General features: G+C 40.6%; 1 protein-coding gene and 1 long non-coding RNA gene across 12 annotated transcripts in view; one reads left to right on the forward strand and one right to left on the reverse strand.

Annotated features, from left to right (window-relative positions):
* Positions 1 to 5,000, reverse strand: part of LOC135111659 (serine/arginine repetitive matrix protein 1-like) — a 102,623-nt gene that overhangs the window by 60,007 nt on the left and 37,616 nt on the right. The gene's annotated exons all lie outside the window — the stretch shown is intronic.
* The window catches only part of LOC135111665 (uncharacterized), a 72,861-nt gene that overhangs the window by 39,897 nt on the left and 27,964 nt on the right, over positions 1 to 5,000 (forward strand). The gene's annotated exons all lie outside the window — the stretch shown is intronic.

Here is a 5,000-nt window from a genome sequence, read left to right on the forward strand (position 1 = left end):
TTTTTACTTGTTATGTCATTGTTTTTTTTATTTCCTTCTCTTTTTTTCATATTTTTCTTTATTTCTCTTTATTTTATTCCATTTTTTCGATTCTTAGTTTTTTTCCTTCCCTTCTATTTTTTTTCGTGTTATTTTATTTATTTATTTATTTATTTATTTATTTTTTTTTTTATCATTCGTTGCCTCTCTTCTTTATTGCTCACTTTCGTTCATTCATTTGCATTATTATCATTTTCCTCTGTAATTGTTATTCTGTTAGTGTGTGTATTGTTTCTCTTTCCTCCTTCCTCTTCGCGCGCCACTTCTTCCTCTTCCTCTCTTGTGTTCTCCCTTTTTTATTCTTCCTTTTTCTTTCTTTCTTTCTTTGTCTTTCTTCCTTTGTGACGAAAAATATTGGAGTTTCTTCTTTTTGCTTTAGTGTTTGTTTTCATCTTCTTTTCTGCTTCTTCTTCTTCTGCTTCTTCTTCTTCTTTTTCTTCTTCCTATCGTTCACTCGTTACTCGTTCATGCTTCTTTTCCTCCTCTTTTCCTTCTAATACTTCCAATACTTTCTCAAAATATTTATTCTTTTATTTCTGATTTCAATTTCTTCTTTACGTCATTTCAATCTTCCTCCTCCTCTTCCTTTAGTTTCTCTTACTTGTCTTCTATTTTTATTTCCTAGATCATTTGTTCCTCTTTCCCTTTACTTTCATTCTCCTCCTCCTCCTCCTCCTTCTCCTCCTCCTCCTTCCCTGAGTCATCTTCCATTCTTAGCATTTCACTCATTATTCTTAAATTTATATTCCATAGGTCATTCTTACCCCCCACCCTCCTCCTCCTCCTCCTCCTCCTCCTCCTCCTCCTCCTCCTTTGCTGTTCTGTCTCTTCCAATAATAGTATCGAATAGTCATACTGCATAGTAATGACCTGTGTGTCGCTGTTTGTCTTCCTTTGTATTCCTTTGTGTTTCCCCTCTCCTCCTCCGTCTGCCTTCTCTTCTTCCTCTTCGTAAAATTGTTGTATATATCCTACTGATTGAAATATTGTTGCTTCTTTATGTTAATGTGTTTGTTTCCAGATACTTCGATGTATAGAATTTACAATGAGGTGAAATAATGGTAACTACTACTACTACTACTACTACTACTACTACTACTACTACTACTACTACTACTACTACTACTACTACTACTGCACTATTTCTCGTAAGGTACATATTTCTGGGATCTCCTTACACATAGCAAACTAAAATGATAGAAAACAAACAAACAAAAAAAACAAACAAAACAAACACTATGCTAAAATTTTCAATACAGGATACTTACGCAGCAGAATTAGCGCCGTGGGAATACATACACACACAAATTAAGTTAATAATACGTCCCTTGATTCCTTCCTATGAAAATCTCTTATATTTTATTTTTTTCCATTAATACGTGGTACCTTTTTCAGTGACTCCCATCCCCCCTGACTCAAAGTGGTAGGTGGGGAGGGGGGAGGATGCCTTCTGCTGTATTCTCCTGTGTCTATATCCTTCTGTACTATCCTGTATCTATCTCTCTCTCTCTTTTTTTTTTTTTACTAATAGCGTGTAGTTACTCGTGTTTGGACTTCCTTTGTGTTCCTTTACTCTGTAGCTAGATAGATGCAGTTCCCCAGCAGCCGCCTTGTAAGGTCACGTGAAGGTCTGTTGCTGCCTCGCTATCCTGTGTAATTCTTTGTAATCTGGTGTTCAGTGTTTGTAATCCTCCTCCTCCTCCTCCTCCTCCTCCTCCTCCTCCTCCTCCTCCTATTTCTTCTCTTCTAGCTCCTGTTTCTCCTCCTGCTCCACTTTTGTTACTCCTCCCTCCTCCATATGTTACTCATTTTCTTCCTCCTCCTTCTCTTTCTTCCCCTCTTTCTTCTCCTTCTCCTTCTGCTACTTCTCTTCTCTTCCATTTCCTTATGTCGTCTGCTACTCGTGTCCCTCTTTCTGTTCCTCTCATTTTCCTTCTATTACTTCTATCCTTTCTCCTACTAATCCTCCACCTCTCCCTTCTGCTGGTATTGCTTTTGCTCCTCCTCCTCCTGCTATTAATCCTCCTTTTCCTCCTCCTCCTCTTTTTCCACCTGATGAGCCTCCTCTCTTCTCTCCTCCTGCGAATGTCTGCCTCTCGTCTTCTTCGTTCTCCTGCTACTCCTCCTCCTCCTCCTCCTCCTCCTGCTGCTGCCTCGCGCCGCTGCCCTCCCCGCGCCGCGTCCCGGGATCCAGGTCAGCGGCGAATGAGTTTCACTGGCACGCCACGAGACTGCCCCAGAGAAAGTCTTAGACACCAGTGCCAATGACCCGCCTCTCCTCCCGCCTCTCCTTCCGCCCGCCTGCCTCCCCGCCCGCCACCTCTTCTTCCTCTACCGCCTCCTCCTTTTTCTTCTCTTTGCTTCCTTATTCTTTGGTATATTTACGTATCTTCTTGTGGTTCCTTTCTTTCTTGCTTTTTTTCCTTCCTTTTCTCCTTTTCCTTCTTTCTTTGTTGTCTTTTTTCCTTCCTCTTCCCCTTTCTTCTTCTTCTTCTTCTTGCTTCCTTGTTATTGTGTATATTTACGTATTCTCCTCCTATTCCTTACTTTCTTATCGCTTTCATTTCTTCTCTCCTTTCCTTTCTATCTTTGTTATTATCGTATTCATTCCTGCTATTTCTTTTCTTCTACTGCCTTCTCTTCTCTCCTCTTCTTGCTTCCTTATTTACTTATCTTGTGGCTCCTTCCTTCCTTTTTTCCTTCTTGCTTTCCTTCTCTCTTGTATGTATTTTTTTCTATTATCGATATTTTCTTCTTCCTCCTTCCTCCTCCTTCCTCCTCCTCTTCTTTTTCTTATTTGATTTCTTATTTCTTGTGATTCATATTCGTATTTTTCTTTCTCATTCCTGTTCCTCCTCTTTCCTTTCTTCCTTTGCATCTTCTTTACTTAAATCCACTCATTTATCCTTCCTTCCTTCCTTCCTTCCTTCCTTCCTTCCTTCCTTCCTTCCTTCCTTCCTTCCTTCCTTCCTTCCTTTACCATACATTTTCTCTTCCTATCTTCATCGTTATCAGTTTCTCCCTCTCCTCCCTCCTTCTTACACATTTGTTTTTTGTATGTTTTTATTTATCCTTTCTTACTCTAAACCTCTCCACCTTTTACTCTTTTCTCTTCTTCGTCTTCCTCTTACGTCTCTCTCTTCTGATTTATACAGATTATCACAAACAGCCTCGTAAGGAACAACAAATATGCTGCTGTTTGCTCTTCCTTTGGGTTCACTTGTGTTTCTCCTCCTCCTCCTCCTCCTCGGCCTGGTTCATGTGCGCCTCCACTCACGCACGCCATCTTGAATGTTAATGAAGGCAAAAACCAGGACATTATTGGCTGGCTCCACTCACCTCCACCTCTCCACTCCTCCACCTGTGCTTACCTCCTCCTCCTCCTCTTTATTTTATTATCCACTTATCAGTTCTTATTATTTTCATCCATCTTCACCTTTTTTTCTTCCTCTGTACGCAATTCTCTCTCTCTCTCTCTCTCTCTCTCTCTCTCTCTCTCTCTCTCTCTCTCTCTCTCTCTCTCTCTCTCTCTCTCTCTCTCTCTCTCTCTCATTCTTTTGGTTCTTCAATTTTTGTAATTCGTTTTATCTAATTTTATTTTCTCCTTCCTATATTTATTTTGTCGTAAATATCTTCTTTCCTTCTGTTTTTTCTTCTCACTAATTCTTTCTCTCTCTTTTTCTGGCCTCTTTTCTTTATTCCTGCCTTCGTCTTTTTATCCCCACCTCCTTTCTTTTATTTTCCTTTATATCTCCCTTTTACGCATCTCTCACCTCTTATCTTTTTCGTCAGCCTCTTCTTTCTCCTCCACCTCCTCTTCTTCTCTCAGTACCCATGTCGTTACCTCGTCACCTCACCTGCCCCTCCCCTCCCTCTGTCTGTTCCTCCCTCTCCCTTAGTCTTTCGCTCCCATCTGACACATTTCCTTAATTATTGTGTAAACTGAGTCCTTTTCCTTGCCCTACAGCCACCTCCAAACAGTTTATTGGGTAGAAATTGCAAAATCTATTCTTTTTTGTCACTTTCTTTCTTGTAGATGCTTAAAAAATCTTAAATACGTTGATTTTGGTGCTGTGATTTATTTTGTTTTGTAGTGAAAGGGTTAGTCAAGATTCCCACCTGTCACTTACCTGTATCTCATCTCTCTCTCTCTCTCTCTCTCTCTCTCTCTCTCTCTCTCTCTCTCTCTCTCTCTCTCTCTCTCTCTCTCTCTCTCTCTCTCTCTCTCTCTCTCTCTCTTGTTATTCATCTTTTTCTCTTCCCTTCTCTCACCTGTACTCTCGTCTCTCACCCTCTCCTCTTCCCATCTCTTCTTTTCTCTCTCCTTTTCATTCCTCTTCCTTACTACACCTGTATTATTACCTGTTATTCATTTTTCTCTTCGTCTTTCGTTTCTCTCACCATTTCTCCTTCCTTTTTCCCATCTCTATCCTTTTCTCTCCCCATTTCCTTCCCCCTTCCTTGCTACTCCTATTTTCTCACCTGTTAGTCATTTTTTATTTGTTTTCTCTCCCCATTTCGTCTACCATTTTCTTTCTTCCTCTTCCATTTCCTCTATTCTATCACCTTTCATTATTTTTTCACCTGTTATTTATTACCTATTATCATTCTTTGCCCTTCTCTCATCATCTTTAATCTCGTTTTTCACACTCTTTTCTCTCCCCCATTCCTTCCTCTTTCTCCCCATTCCCTTCTGTTACTCACATTTTCATCTATTATTTATTTATCTGTCCTTCTCTCACCTCTGCTCTTCCCTCTCACTCTCACCTCTTCCCTACCCTTTCCTTCCCTCCCCTTTCCTCCCCTTTCCTCCCATCACCACCTCACCTATTACGAAGTGTGGTGATCTACTGTGTGTTATCGTAAAGGTTATCGTAAAAGCCTCGTTTGGTTACCTCCCGATTCCCTCCCCTTCCTTTTCCTTCCCTTCGCTCCCTTTCCCTTCCCCCTTTTCGTCCCTT

This window comes from Scylla paramamosain, chromosome 22 (assembly GCF_035594125.1).
Source record: "Scylla paramamosain isolate STU-SP2022 chromosome 22, ASM3559412v1, whole genome shotgun sequence".
Classification (NCBI taxonomy): Eukaryota; Metazoa; Arthropoda; class Malacostraca; order Decapoda; family Portunidae; genus Scylla; species Scylla paramamosain.